Raw genomic sequence first — 17567 nt, forward strand, 5'->3', positions numbered from 1 at the left:
TTTAACGGGTTCCATTGGCAGATTTTTTTTTTTTTTTTGCTTGAATTATGCAAAAAAATATTGAATTAAGCAAAAAAATCTGCCAATGGAACAATTATCTATATGATAAGATTTAGATTTTTGCAGTGTTGAATATGCAAACTATGGAAAAGCTTCTGTTACTGGTCCAGGTACACAACAGCCGCACAAATCACTTAACCTGTAATGTGTAAAGAAAACTGAGCAGACGTTTAACATGTCTCCAGTTCAGAAATTACTGTTGCAAAAAAGACTGTGCTAGTCCTGCAGCTTTCATAACCCTTTTACTGAGCCGGCTGTTCAGCTCACAATACCATTATACTAAGACGACATCATTGAACGTCACCATAATACATAAGTGAACTGAACAGAGATCTGTTGACCTCAGTAAAAGTCCTCACACCTCAGATACATTCGCTTCTGTAACATCAGTATGTCATATTTAGTGAGTAAGTAAATGCTCCTTGCATCACCCTCCACCACAGTGGTCTCTAAAAGCACAAAAATGAAAGGCTATCATTGGAGCCAGTGTTTGGTTTGTCTGTTTTGGATTTCTTGGTTAAGCAAATATTAAGTCTAACCAACATAACAAATGATGGTAACAGATTTAAACACTGTTGGAATGGAAAAAAGCAAAAGAAAAGGAGGAAATTAATTTATTCTGGTCTACTTTTAAAGCCTTTTCACAATATTCTCATTGCAATGTAATGCGAATGCAACAGTTTTTGTTTTCAGATGATTATACATTGGTGAAATCATTATGAATAATGTTATTTTCCATTCGAAGATGCACACTGCACCTTGGATGCAAAAAAATCCTTGATGAATATTTTTTCCCTAGAATTCATTGTCTGTGATCTGGAAGATCGATATCACCACTTACAAAGAACTTGAAAACTTCTTATAAAACTAACAATGATTTGCCATAAAAGAATCTACAGCTCTGAAACTTTCCCCACCACACCAAGGCACATATCATACATCATCTCAACTTAAACTTCACTTTAACAGATTCATTTTTTTGGAGTTACAGTCTTTGTGAATGTCAGCTCAGTTCTCTGCTGTCAGAGAAATGTTACAGCCATATCTGGATGATGGATAAATCTACAATTTCCCTCCACAGCCTCAGTCTTTTAAGAAAAATCTATAAAAAGTAGCATTACTCCAGTGACAAACGCAATGAGTCTTGTGCACAGTATTGTCCCAAGTCTGTATGTATTATAATTTGCTTTACAGATAACCGGAGCCAAGTTCTTCCATTCTTACTTGTAAAACAAAGTCTGGAATTTCTGGTTTCACTGGGGTCCTCTATAAAAATGCACTCCATTATCACTGATCAGATCAGTTTTAAATAGTGAACACTAAAGTTGGTAAAAGCCATCAAGAGGAGGGGTGTCACAGAGGACTTGACTTTGGGACTGCATTTGTTGAAATAATTACTTGAATATTTATTTCTGTGTACAGGTTTGCTCCTAGGAAAAGTAGCTATGGTATAAGGCTTTACAATTCACTTGTGGAGCAAATTTAATCAAAATAACATCCAATTCAGTTCAAATTCACTAGAAAAAGAAGGACGCCTCCAGCACTGCTTTGCATCAGAAAAGACACACATTCTTATTGTAAATCCTCAAAAGGCATAACATGTAAGATTTGGTGGTTTGAGTCGGAACAAAGCCATAAAACACAGAAATAACACTGGTCTACGGCTAAATCTCACACACTTTAATGAGAGGAATTGGAAAACAAATGACAAAAGTACTGGTCAACTGATGTTTTCAATGTATATGGTAAAGTGTTATTACACATATTTATTGGTTTATGTACATTTTTGCAATTGATTTATAAATCTTCCGCTTGAAAGAACCTGTAAAGTGAATGTATTGTAATGTGTAGACAGTGTTTTGAAGTAGATCTGGTAGCTCTGAGATGAACATTCCTTTGGAGTAAAACCCATTTTCTCATTACTTCTCAGAATTTCAAATTTTGACACAAAACTGTATCTTGGAAACTTTAGCCAACCAGCATTTTTGGCATAATTCTTCTATATTAGTGACTCAAAACTGGTAAAAAAAAAAATCATAACTTTTATTCTGGAGGCATTTTACTTGTAGACCAGTGTAAGATGTAACAGTGAAACTACAGGCAGAGGGCAGTGTTCTGCAGGTAAATACACTGTAGAGGGTTATAAATGATGACAGAAAGGGATTGTCATTGTATGAATGCTGCAGCTAATGATTATCTCAGTTGTTTTTGATCTATAAAGAGTGGTGAAAAGGTCTTAAATGATGTTCTTAAATGCATCGTATGGACATTTAGTGTACTATCACAGGGGAGTAAACTAACCAGAAAATATTCACATCTACCAAACTGGGATCAAAGAATTTATACTTTTTAGTTTAATAGTCAAAGCAAAGTAATTAATTAATTACTGCAGCTTTTTTTTTTTTAAGAGAAGGAATGAGGAGGGCTTAAACTGGTTTCCACACGACTTGTGTCATGAATCAAGTACATACCTTAGCATCTCAAAAAGGAAGTTGTCTGTGAGTAGAGGAAATCAGAACAGCCTCCTGGTGCGCTGTGTAGAAGTCCACAGGCCAAGGGAATTGACCATAAGTAAAAAGGGGTCTTTCCATGGAGTATCTCAAAGTGTTTTCATACTGAATGTGCACTGAAGGACTGAGCCCTCGTATGCCTACTCTGTTCACATATCACATTCTTACTGTACTCCAGTTTTCTAAAGCTACACTGATATTTTCTAGATTAATTCTAGTAATAGATTTATTTTGCAGTTACTGTATCTTCCTCTCTTCTCCTTCTTTCTCAGAACAGCATCCTAAGTCATTTCCTTCATATTGTTAGAGAGATGATAGTGTTGTAGTTTGTCTGTTTCTGAATGTCCTGTTTACCATGACAGACTCTTGTAAAAGAAAGCTCCTCCCTGACACATCTGAACCTTGTGTCAAAAATATTGATTAGAGATGTACAATGCATTTCTGGATCAATTTATTCCTTTGGTGGCTTTTTGCCACTTAAATGTACTGTAGACTTACATAACGGTGTAAGAAAGAATACCTAGGGTGGATTGTACTTGACACTATGTGACTGGCCTTCATACAAAGCAAATGAGCTCTGGTTTTACCACTGACTGGCCTAATCTTGAAAGCATAATGTGATTGTCTTGCCTCGAACACATGCTTCAACTTTAAATCAATCATAATGTGCTTTCTGTGGTTTTAAAGGAAAACCTTTTAGTATTGGACAATATTTGTTGTTGCCGTCTGTGCCATTTGAAATGGACACTTAAGTATATTATACCCTTCTATGAAAAAACAAAATGTCTGATATGTATTTATATGTGAAAAATGTCATTGATGTATCTGCTGTAGCAAGGAATGGATGTTGAGGTCTCTGGAAGTAAAATGGTTTTTCAGAAAAATGTCCTTAGTGTTGGTGTTTGTTCTCCCCTAAACATATCATACAGTAAATTCTGCAGGTTTTACACAAAAAGAAAAATATCACTTGACTGAAATACATGAAACTGACCATTATTCATTTGATTAACCCTTAAAGACCTAGAACTATTTTTGTGGTGTTATGGAAAAATAATACTCTACTAATTCGTCTTCAAAAAAGAAAGGTGAGTTCAAGCGATCAATGTCAAAGAAATCACTTTATTTGGAGCTCCATAGAAAGAGATATCACTCAGACAAAACACTGAGACGGTCTGAACCCAAAAATACGAATCACAATGTAGTCTTCTCTCTCCCATGAGAAAATTATGATGTGTAGAAAGTGTTTTGGCTAGTGTCAGGAACTTAGAGATAAGACCCCTGTGAGAAATCTTCTCCATGCTACTCAGGTGTTGGCCTGGCCTTCTGCTCTGGACACAACACAGAACAAGTCACACTATCTGAAATAAAGTTTGAAACCTATATGATATATGAAATACATGAATATATATATATATATGAATATATATGGATATAAGTAATTTTGCCATTACAGAGGCAACTTCTAAGTTAATCGTTCTCTACATTTATGTGATTTCTTCATGAGTTATCACCATCTATTGTAATATTATCCTCTTCATTTCTGCATTTTCCTATATTTAATTTACTGATCATATAGATGTTCTCAACATCTCAGAGTAAACTCAATGGTTATTGTATCAAAAGAGAGAAATCTGAAGAAAAAGTGACATTTTTAGCCAAATATGTAATTAACTGAACATAAAAACAAGCATCTACAACCACTGTCATTTATCAAAGAACATAGGTTTGACTGGTGAGTCAGTGTTTCCACATTCACTACGGAGCATCTGAGTGTCCAAATGAATCTGAAAAGCTGAGAAACTGCATTTTACCTGAATTATTTGTATGTATTAATAGGATTGGGGATTCAACAGTTATTAAGCACTTCAGCTCAGTAGATACTTTTGGTCACCAGTGGCTATTTCAGTGTTAGAGGGTCAAATAGCAGTAACACTTCATTAGCGATGTGCCAGCACTAGAGGTAGGTCTGCCATCCACTATTACTTTGCAATACAGTAAGAGTTGTCTTAGTTTGCATGTCTGTAAATGAATCACATTCATCTTGGCTGAAACTGAGTGCTGTACGTAGTGGCAGCGCCTTTGGAGAATAGTATCAGAGATATTTTGGTTGAACATGCTGTAGTAACAAAGTGACTGAATCCCTAAAGAATAAAACAGCACCTACAGTTCTCCAGTTTCAGTATGTACAATATTTACAGCTGTGAAAGTTATTTTCAGTAGAGGAGAATGACAATCACACCACTGGGCTGAGATATTCTAGTCACCCTTATTCCATCAAAGTAATTACTGAACTGAAATATCCAATCAACATTTAAAGCAAAACATGGAGTAAGCATCTGATCTGATGTGATGAATTATTTATTATACAAATTACAAAATTTAAAGAGAGGAAATAGTCTTTGAATAAATGCAGTTTAATTTAAACATAAGTTATCAATGATTGATTCTTGCTATTTACAGTGCCATCATTTCCAGTGGTAACATTACTATCATACTGTTGTGTCTATGAATAAAGAGTTATTCATTCATTCATTCATTCATTCATTCATTCATTCATTCACATATGTATTATAAAGAACCAAGCATAAAAACATTAAATTATGCATTTACATTATGTTAAATGGGACCCCCTGGGAAGCTGAAGAGCTTTTGAGAGGGGCCCAGGCACAAATAATCAGTAACACATGTAACAAGTAATACAACACATTTTACAGTAACACACACCCACCCTTTTCAAGCACCGGCACTCTCACACAGTAGGAGTTTACAAGATAAGCTCATTGATTCACAGTTTCACTCACACACACTTGCATACACAAAATGAAAGTAACTAGCACATTCACCCGTGGGGATCCACAGGTTCTAGACGTGCTAGTTTTTATGCTGTTGTGTATTCGTGCATGCTGTACCGCATCTGTCCAACAGTCACCACCAAAACGTTCTGGCCATAGCAACGTGATTGAAAGGCTATTGTATTCCAAAATTACTAATATCTCCCAAAATATTGGTCCTATCAACTTGCCATTTTTGCTAGTCTGCTCCTTGACCAAAAATACATAAGTATGACAAACTGCAGCAGTCAGCTCTTTATGGATTTTGTGTGAATCCCCAGACACACATACACACACACTGGCCACTTGGCTTTTTTAATATAGATAATATTAATAATGATAATTTCCCTTACCTAAAACTAACTTAAGCTCTACTCCTAACAAGGTCCAATGAATTGTTATTTTACACTGTGATTCTGTAAAAACAGTAAACAGCTGGCTACATCCGTGAAGAATATGAAACACCAAAGGGTGAAAAGCTGTGATTAGAACATACGTGTTAAATCTTGAAGTCTTTTCTATGTTGTTGCCTTCTTTCTCTTAGATGAGAAAAACGCAAAATGCCACAATGTCTAAATCTTCTGGCTTCTATGGTACATGAACTATGGTTAAATCAGCTGGTACAACTAAGTGGAGCTGTTGGCTAAGGCAATTAGGAAGAATCAAGACATAGTTAGTGGCAAAAATGCTGGATATACAGCTAGAATGTCATTTTATGCTGATGACACTGCACTTTTACCTGCAGTATGTGGGTGTAACAATCTAAAATACAATGCAATACACAAAGCACAGTGCATCCACTTTAGTGCATTTAAAGAGTTTCTTCTACCTGTTAGACCTATTGAACATTACTATCTTTGTATCTATTTTTTTGTTTAAAAGATTAGGTTTTTCCTCATGTTATACTTTAAACAAACTAATAAAATACAAAAGTCCTTGGTATTTATTGTCAGACTGACTTATGTTGATGTTCATAGCAGCCTGAGAGACTGTGGTGTTGACTTTTAATAACAATATAACTGTTCAATAAATATTTACAATATTAAAGCTTAAATGAATGATGCTGATGCTAGTTTGACTTCACTATGTATTAATGGTGTTTCCTGCTTCTTTGAGGCAGAACATTTGTTTTGCTTTGGACAGGAAGAACAGCGGACCTATGAGGACACTGAAAGATGGGAATAACACACTTAACTCAAACACATCACACATAATTTCCTCCTTCAACTTAAATTCACAATCAAAGCTCATGCAGACGATCAGGGGGACCATGGCCATGACTGGAAGATAAATTGCCACAGCACATGCAACCACAACCAACAGATTGAACGCGGCCTGTCTTTTTACAGGTGACTCTGTGTGGGTATGAAAGCTGCTGTGGGCGGGGCATTGCTGCCATAGAGAGAAGACCACACCCCCAAGACAGGCGAGCATGATGATAAAGAGGCTGGAGATGATGGTGAAAATCAACACAAACATCTTCAGCATGTCCTTCACCAAATCTGTAAAAACAATGAATGTAGGATGAACAGTTGAATTCATCAAACTCCACTCTGTAAGGAAAATACATTCCGCAAATGATCAGTTCCAAATTTTTTCAGCAGTTTGTGTATTTGCACTGTCAATACTATGTCAGTTCATGGCTTAACCCTTTCATGCACTGTCCACTCCAGTGGACAGTTCTTCTCCAGCTGTTCTCTTGTATATTAATGGGTTTTGTTGTTTTAGTTCCATATCAGCCAACACAGTGGACGCTTATGCACCATCCCATACACTGTAATTCAGATCATTACTGTAACTTTACTGTTCTTGATAAACCTGATCTGCAGTGACATGTTTGAGTGTAAATCAATTGTTATTTGTTAGACAAGAAGGTTTTTTTTTGCATATTATCTTCATGAAGTGAGTAATTACTAGCATTAGAATATGTTAAAATGTGAGAAGACATCAGATTAGCAGCATTAAAAAGGTTTTTATTTCATTGTTTTCATATCACTTTCTGATATTGGGTTTTAAACACATGTTTCTTTACTTCAAAAATTAAATGCATGGATGTTTTTGTAACTCCATAGGAAAAAAAAAAAAAAAACAACTCGATCGCATTGTTTTTTTCATGGCTAAACACTGAAGAAAAAAATCTTGACTAAGGTTCTCATAATTCATGCATGAAAGGGTTAAAGGGGTCTTATTTTGCTAAACCCACTTTTATTAGTCTTTGGTTCATTTATTTGTGTGTTTGGACCCTAATAGCTTGAAAAGTTTGAGTTTGAACCCTCCAGTTGCTGCAAAGCTATCTTTATATTCATTCCGGCAAAAATCGAGTGGATTTCTACAAACTGTTTCAATTCCTGCATAATTTGTTACGTCTATAACTAGTTACATCACAACATTTGCACATATAAGGTCAACACTTCCGACGAACATTTCTCCACCCACGCCATAATTGTTTGTCAGCAGCAGCGGTTGTAGTCCATACTGAAAATATGTCCAAACTTCAAGCCAATCACCTGAAATATTCAGTTGTTGGTTGAAATGGACAGAACAGCACTGCCAACAACCTGGCAGGGGCGGGGCCTGAAGTGGCTCATGTGCATTTAAAGGGCCAGCGCTCAAAACAACCTTTCTGGTGTCATTACTCAGAAATAGGGTTGAAGATGGACCTGTGGAGTTGAATTAATGAAGAATTCAGACCCAAGCATAGCATTTACAGTTTATGTAGACTACAGAGAAATGTTTTAAAATGTAGATTTAAAGATGTAAGATATGAATTAAAGTATTTATCTATTTACTTTTTTAAAGAAGTTAATTGAATATACTGTACTTAAAGTTAAAATTCCATATATCCAGAGACTTTTGCATTGCAGTTTGATTAGTGCCTGGATATTTAGATTCCACGTCTACATTGTTCCAAAAAAAAAAAAAAAAAAAGAAAGAAAATTAAGTGATTTACACACTACTCAATATCATTTATAAAGATTTATAAAAATGGTAAAAGTAATAATAACTGATTGCAATGAACCATGCAGAAAAAAATGTTCTAATAATCAAAGCACTATAAATTCATAATAAGTTAAGATTATGAAAGTCTTAGAGAAATGTTAGAATGTTACAGTTCTTGCTAAACTCTTAATACTGTCACAGCATGGCCACATTAGACTTTTAGAACAATCCAACATGTTACAACAATATCCCAACGCCTTTCCCATCAAGGACTGAATATTTAAAGAGTACTTCTCGACTTCTTTATGTTTTTTTGTTTGTCTTTTTAAAGAACTTGAGTACAAAATTAGGTGGAAATTTAAATAAAAAATAAAAATCAGTGACTTTAAAATGAGCGTGCATTGGGCTTCCCTGATTCATGGTTAACACAGAGAAACAACAGGTAACAAGATACAACACTAATAAAACATTTATACAATGTAGTAAACAAACAAACAAATACATTTTTTTAAATAGGAAAATGAGTTTCAGTACTGAAATATGAAGATTATCATTTCTACTTCCAAAAATCGTTCATGAGTTATTACATGGTTATTATTACCAAACTATCACCATATATATTACATACACGGGCCTCCCAGCTTGTGTTGTCAAACCACTACAGATGGTCCAGAATGCAGCAGCGCGTCTGGTCTTCAATCAGCCTAAAAGGGCACATGTCACCCCCTTACTCATTGAGTTACACTGGCTACCCATAGCTGCCCGCATCAAATTCAAATCTTTAATCCTAGCCTACAAAATTCTCCGTGGGTCTGCTCCTGTCTACTTAGGTGCACTAATAAAAGCTTATGTCGCCCCACGACCACTCCGCTCGTCTGGGGAACGTAGTCTGGTGGTCCCCAGACCTTGTACAAGACAATCCAGGCTCTTTTCATGGGTCGTTCCACGTTGGTGGAACGCTCTACCAAGTGCTACAAGAACAGAGTCATCCCTGCCTATCTTCAAGAAGCTCCTGAAGACCCAGCTCTTCCAAGAGCACCTCCTGTCCTAGCACTTTCAAACATTCCATTTTAAATATTCTAATAAGGTTTTTCCCAGGACAACCACAGATTCTTTCACGATTATCTCTGGACCTGCTGCGGTGGTCCGGCCTCTTCCCTGCCCTCATCATCACCACTCACTTATCCTCAACCGCCTCCATGTGTCTCCCCCTACTCCCCCCTTCTCCCCCTCTCCCCCAGTCCCTATCTCTATCGCTCTCTCTTTTTCCCCTTCTCTACTCTCTCTCTTTAACCCCAACTGGTCAAGGCAGACGGCCATCCTCCAGGAGTCTGGGTCTGCTCGAGGTTTCTGCCTGTTAAAGGGAAGTTTTTCCTCGCCACTGTCACCAGTCACAAGTGTTTGCTCCAGGAGGATTCTGTTGGGTTTCTGTAGAATTGACTTAGAGTCTGGTTTTGACCAACTCTATATATAAAATGTCAAGAGATAACTTTTTTGTGATCTGGCGCTATATAAATAAAATTTGATTGATTGAGTGATTTAATTGGTTTTCCCCTGTAAGTCGCTTTGGAAAAAAGCGTCTGCCAAATGCGTAAACATAAACATAAACATAAACATATTATGTTATTACTGAACTGCTGAGATCACTTTAAAGTGCTACTCCTTTTCCTTAGTATCTAATTATTGAAGTCTACACAGTATCATAGAGTTGGAGTTTGACAGTTGTTTAATATTTTTTCAGTAATAACCTTTAAACTGTGTTCAATTTATTATTTGGTACAACTACATTTAGCCTTTTTCATTAAGACAACGGTGTATTTGTTTGGAGACTAAACATTAACTCGACATAGTTACACATTTTACACTGTGCCTTTATACTGAGTCTTAGATTAATACTCTTAATTTTGATAGAATTCATCACATGCTTCAAGAACAATGACGAACACCCACCATTTCACTGGAACTCAACACTTACATGTGGTGGCACAGAAGAGGGCTGTGAAGAGCCACACTGCAGCAGACACCATTATTCTGTACTCCCTCTTCCTCAGTTTCATGTACATCACTGGTCTGCAAACTGCCAGGTAGCGTTCAATACACATACAGGTGAGCAGCAGCGGGCAGCCGATTAGAGAGATCATATCAAAGGAGTTCCTTGCATCCTCCATTGGTGAGTTGGAATCATTGCGTTTTGCTGTCACAACATCTGAAAAGGCTGATATGTAGTTAAATACACAGTCAGTGCTTAACATTCTGCAAATTGCAAATCAAGATTTTTTAAAAGTACATTTAGTTTGCCCGTTTTCAGCCTGCAATGGGATGTAAAGGTCAAGGTCAAGGTAACTTTATTTGTACTCACAGGTAGATTTGTTCTGCAGTAACAGGAAAGGGCATCTGCATTATACAACATTAACCCATAAAGACCCAAACATCCACTGGCGACCAAAATCATTTACTGACATAAAATGTTTAATACCTGTTGATCCATTAATCCTATCAATACATGTCACTAATTGGTGTAAAATACAGTTTTTCATCTTTTCACGGTCATCAGATATGACCCATTTGGACGTTCAGAGGCTCTGTAATTACCATGGAAACACTGTCATCTTCTACAACTCTAATTCACCAGTAAAACCCATGGAGTTGGATCAATGACAGTGGATGGAGACGCTTGTTTTTCTGTCAAGGTACTGATTTATTTTATTAAAATAGTCACTTTTTCCTCAATTTTCTCTGTTTCTGATATAATAACATTCTGCTTTAATTTGAGCTTTTATGGACATCAATCATAATCTTTGAATTAAACATAGGAAAACATCATATTTTTATTTAAGAATGCAAAATACCGAGCATAATATTAGAATATATGGTAATAAATCACTTAAGAAAAGTTAAAAGTAGAGAAAACAATAATTTGGGAGCTGACACAGAAGCAGCACTGGGTCTTTATGGGTTAAAACAAAACAAAATAAAACAAAACAAAACAAAACAAAACACAGACACAGAGGACAATACAAATACACATACATATGGGCAAGTGCTCATATAAAAATAAAATATCAAATAAATTAAGACACCAGGCCAAAGGAAATGTCAGAGTTATCAGAAGACCTCAGTAAAAGGTTAAAAGGTCAAGAAAAAGTGCACCAAGACTTAATTAGAAAAGAAACAAAAAAGCAATAGTGTTAACCTGAAGAGAAAACATCAACTGTAATCAAAAGGTAAACTTCAAGTAGACTTCTAAAACCGTTGTTATCATGTATGTTATGTGTCAAAGACTCTCTTGCAAGAGTCCCTCTTGTGAACATATTTATCCGTGTGTTCATAAGTGTTAGTCATCAGTTTGCTTGTGCATCCAATTTTCTATTGAATTAACATCAAATCCACATGGTTTTGTTTTATTTTTTAATGACAGCAACTTACATACATTACCTTAGACTTTTAATAGAATAGCAATGTTCTTGTATGAAGCATGTATTTGGGGATTAAATAATACAATATTAATAATAATAGTTATGAAATTATGCCGATGATGTAAAGATTGTAGAGTGCTGAAGGGAATAAATTAACAGTTATGGTGCAACTGATGTATGTGACCATTAGAGGGAGTCATGAGTCACTCTGCTGGTCTCTCATGGTGAAGAAAACTAACACCACGGGAATTTTGACCACAGCATCAGAAAGTGACAAGATGGGATGAAAACCAGAGAGAAACTACTAGAGTCAAAAAAGGTGACAAAGTGATAAAAGCTGAAGCACTGTTGTTGTTTTCACCACTGGACAAAGGCTCTAAATGAAAAGAATGGCGTTTGATGCTGAAACACAGTGTTTCTTCTGCACAGGTGCATTTGATCATGAGGTTTATGAAGGTATTCAGTTATTATCTGATGTTAATGTCTTTGATAAGTTCACTATTTGTTGATCCATTATTCAGACTAAACTGTGACAGCCCTGATGTTATTTGGACAATTCTAAACAGATCTTTATTGCAGTTATTGACCACACAAAGTGTACAGAAATCAGAGATGATTTGTGGTTTTACTGTGTCAGAGCTAAGCTAACAGAGTATAATGTAAACTATCAGATGATGCAGCACATGATGTTAAAAAGACACTGTTGTTTTGACTTTGAGTTTTTTTTTTCCCATGAGTTTTTGAAGAAAAAACTCAATGATACCACAATACAGATGTGTGTTTATACATCTGTCATTTTATACTCTACTCCAGTGGTTCCCACCCTTTTTCGGCTCGTGACCCCATTTTAACATCACAAATTCCTGGCAACCCCAGACATTCAAAATGGACACATTTTTCTCTTGGAGAAAGGGTGAAGAAATCTTTCCATTCTCTGTTTGGTCTGTTTCGACTGTGTCCGGGCAGGTTGAAGCGTAATAACTTATGCAGTCACATGATCAGGTTAATCAAGATATGCCCTCTCAGATGTTACATCCTGCATTTTATTTGAACTGGATTTTTATTGGAAAAAATGTGTGGTGTTTTAATTATAATGAAATATATATAAAATCTTAAAAAAATATTTTTTATTAGTAATTTATTTACATTTTTTTTTTATCAATTATTAGAAATTTCAGGCGACCCCATATGAATTCCAGATGACCCCATTTGGGGTCCTGAGCCCAAGGTTGAAAAACACTGCTCTACTCAGAGAGTAATTCAATCAGTGGATACATAGTGTTGATTTAATGGTGGTTTTAGTAGTCGTAGGCGTGTTCTAGAATACAACAGCCCACTGTTGTTGAGAGTTTACAATATACATACATATAAAGATTTTTGTGCAAAATCTTACTTACAATTAGGTATCTTTTTTTAAAATAAAAGGGTAAAAAAATAAAAAAAAAAAAAAGAGCAAATTCTCAGCTGAGTTGTCTTTTGGCCAAAAAATTGTTAAAGTATTTTAAAAAGTATGTGTCACAATCTTACCACTGTAAGTTTTTCCTTCAACAAAAAAAAACTGTCCTTGGTTCATTTCCATACCTGGTTGATATATGCTACGAGAGAAGATTTCTGCAGAACTTACAAAAAAGTAGATAAAGACTTTTTACAGAAAAGTGAAACTCTATATTCACCTGAATATGTGACGTTGTTTTGTTCGAAGCTGTGAATGATTAAGGAGACAGGTATTATGGACAGGTAGATGAGGTCCATTATGACTAGGTTCATCCCAAGAACCTGAAACAAAGATTTGGACATGAAGGTGTTTATTGCTCGCATGATGAATCACCTCAGAGTTGTGGTAGAAAAAAGGGAAATGAAAATGCAAATACATCCAGAGGCATTCAGAAAATTATGTTTGCACTAGTCCTATAAAAATAAAATTAACCATGATTATATGACAGAATAAGACTGGTTCCTGCCAATCATTGGAAAAATATCTCAGAACAAGCAGTGAGACCTGTACCAACCTTTGAGGCCGACAGAGATTTCCTGTCTCTGAAAAACAGCCAGAGCCAAGGAACATTAGCCACGATGCCTGTGATCAGGATTATAATGTCAGCTATGAACCAGAGCTTCTGACCACGCTCAAGACAGTAGGTATACAGGTTTTCAAAGAGCCTGTCATTGGAGTCCAATGTGGATTTACTCATCTCAAGTTGAAATGTGCTCTCTGATATTTACACCCCTGAAAGTATCCTGCCAATTCAAAGAGAGTAAGAGAGTCAATTACAAATGTTGACTATATCTCCCTACTACTACTACTTATAATAATAACAACAATATTTAGTAAATGTCATTATGGTAATGAATGGAAGGGGAACTCAACATTTAATCTTTTCTTAGTGATTCATCACAATTTACTATCTAGCCATCCTCTGTATTTTGCATGTTTCAGTGAAAATCAGTTATTTTCCTATATTTAATTTACTGATTGTTTGTAAAATCTCAGTGTAAATTCAAAGTTTATTACAGTATATCAAAACAGAAAAAACTGAAGAAAAAATCACTTTTTTTTAAACTAAATATATCATCACCTGAACATAACAACAAGTGTCTCTAATTACAATCCTTTGTCAAACTATACAGGTTTTATTGGTGAATCAATTTTACAGATGTTCATATGGAGCTTCTGAATGTCTCACATAAAAAAACAAAACAAAACAAAAAAAAAAAAGCATTTAACCTGAATGATCTAAACGTATTGATAGCATCAAGTGGTTCAATATTTTAGATCAGTTGATGCTTTTGGTCACATTTGGCTGTTTAGGTCTTAAAGGGTTAAAATGACCCTGGCAATTGTTTCTGCGTCATTTAGAGGACTATTTTTGGTGGTCATCAGTTCAGAGGAACAGCCCAGCCATGTGGTGACCGAATGTATTTAAAGATATTTGAACAGTACATTTTTACACTCCAAGAGCCAGGAGCATGACTGTGAAATTGTGTTCACCAAAGTTTTTTTCCATTTAAAACATGCAATACTGTATCTATTTAGTACCTATACCTGCAACAACAACAACAATAATAACAGTAGAAGTCGAGGGAGACTTCTGTTTACTAATCGAGCTTTTGAAAGAAAATGAAATACAGAGCAGCCCCCTTACCTCTTTACCACGTCTTTCAGCTCAGGTCCTTCTTTCAGGCTTTAGTCAGTGACTGCGGAGCCTCGCTGAGCCACACAAACACATTAACATGTACAGTATATACATGACAGACACAAAACAAATGAGCAGGTGTTTAGAGGAGATTTTCCAACCTTACATGCAAAGAAGTTCATGTTTATCTTTAATATCCAGATGATTTCCATTTCCAGTGTTTTCTGACAGGCAGCTTGTGGTTATTTGTGACATAATGCATTTCATGGTGTGAACTGACCAATGTTGTTTCTCAGTATGTGTGTGTATTTATTTCCACAGTCACCTGTAAATCATGTGAGGACTAAGAGTTGTTTTAACCCGTAAAGACCCAAACAGCAACTGGCGACCAAAATCATATATTGATGAACATACGCAAGAATTTTGGAGAAGGATAATAAACACAGTTTTCAATATTATAGACAAAGAAATCCATATGTGTCCATAGATCTGTATTCTGGGTCTTATTCCGGAAACTTTAGCTCTTAGAACTCATGAAAGTAGGCTGGTGAAGCTCTGTCTGATACGCAGGTGTCAAACATGTGGCCAAAACCGGCCCGCCAAAGGTTCCAATCTGGCCCACGAGATGAATTTACAAAGTGCAAAATGCAAAAATTACCCTGACAATATTAACAATCAAGGGCATCAAACTCAAAATTAATAGCATAATAATCTAGAAATAATGACTCCAAATTTTCTTCTTGGTTTAATGTGAGAAAAATGATATGATATTATGCCTCTAAATCAGGGGTGTCAAACTCATTTTAGTTCAGGGGCCACATTAAGCCAAATTTGATATGCAGTGGGCCAGACCAGTGAAATAATAACGTAATAATATATAAATAATATCAACTCCAAACTTTCCTCTATGTTTTAGAGTGAAAAAAGTAAAATTATGCGATGAAAGTGTTTACATCTACCTACTATCCTTAAAAAACAATGTGAATAACATGAACAAACTGACATTTCTTAAGAAAAGTCAGAGCAATTTTAACAATATTCTGTCTCAGTTTATCATTTACACATGTAAACTACAATGTACAGTGGATCAACAAATACACAAAAAATTTAATAACAGACAGAATATTGGTAAAATTACACTTCAGACATTTCAAAATGTTCATATTTGTTGAGGTTATTCCTGTTTTTCTGAAATGAGAGTTTGTTTTAGTGTAAATACAATAAAATGACATGAAAACATTTACATTTACAAAGAGAAAAAATTGGAGTTATGAGTATTTATAGGTTATTATGATAGTATTTGACTGATCTGACCCACTGGAGATTAAATTAGTCTGTTTGTGGAACCTCATATCTTCAGTGTAATTTTTGCATTTCACAAATTCATCCCAGGGGCCGGACTGGACCCTTTGGCGGGCTGGATTTGGCCCCCGGGCCACATGTTTGACACCTGTGCTCTAAATAATGGCAACACCAATTTTTTCTCTGTGATTTATTGCAAAGAAAGTTAAATTTTGACATCCTTTAACAATAAAATGTCAATAACCTGAACAAATATGAACAACCTGGAATGTCTAAAGAAAAATAAGTGCAATTTTAACAATCTTCTGCCTGTTTTGTGTCTTGGTAGATCTGATCTGTAATGCACGTGTCGAAATCATAAGTTGAGGCATAATATTGATAAAATTGTACTTATTTTTCTTCAGAAATCTCATTTTTTTCCAGTTATTCACATCTTTTTTTGTTTTGGATAGAAATAGTTTCAGCATTTAATGTTATTTTTGCACTAAAAATTTGCAGTTGTCATTATTTATAGGTTATTATGCTATTATTTTACTGGTCTGGCCCGCTGGAGATCAAATTGTGCTGAATATGGCCTCTGAATGAACATGAGTTAGATACCCCTGCTCTAAAACATAGAGAAAAGTTTGGGGTTGACATTATTTATTTAGTATGATGATGTTATTATTTTACTGGTCCGGCCCATTTCTGATAATATTGGTCTGTATGTGGCCCCTGAAATAAAATGAGTTTGACACCCCTGGTCTAATACATGCAAAGCGTCTTATAGCTAGACATTGGAAAAGTGTTGATTGTCCATTATTGAATTCATGGATTGCTGAACTCTCATCCTACATAGCTACTGAAAGGCTCATGTACACAATTAAACGGAAAACTCATATCTTCCACAAGATATGGAATTCATTTCTAAAATTTCTAGAATCAAGACCTGATATTTCACCATCATAACTTACAAAGTTAGACCATAGCCCTTTTTTGTTGTTGTTGTTAAATGATGTTTGATTACGTATCAGATATACAAAAATGGATGTTGAGAAGTTTTCAAGTCACTGTTACTTATATTATAATAACTTCTGATCAACTAATTCTATCAATACATGTAAATAATTGGTGTAAAATACAGTTCGTCATCTTTTCATGGCCATCAGATATGACCCATTTGGACGTTCAGAGGCTCCACAGTGAATGTGGAAACACCGTCATCTTCTACAACATTGATTCACCAGTAAAACCAAAGGAGTTAGATCAGTGACAGCGGATGGAAACACTTGGTTTGTGTTCAGTTATTGATATCTTTGCTAAAAAAAGTCACTTTTTCTTCAGTTTTCTCTGTTTCTGATATAATAACCCTCAACTTTGATCTGTGCTTTTATG

This window comes from Sphaeramia orbicularis, chromosome 12 (genome assembly GCF_902148855.1).
Source record: "Sphaeramia orbicularis chromosome 12, fSphaOr1.1, whole genome shotgun sequence".
Classification (NCBI taxonomy): Eukaryota; Metazoa; Chordata; class Actinopteri; order Kurtiformes; family Apogonidae; genus Sphaeramia; species Sphaeramia orbicularis.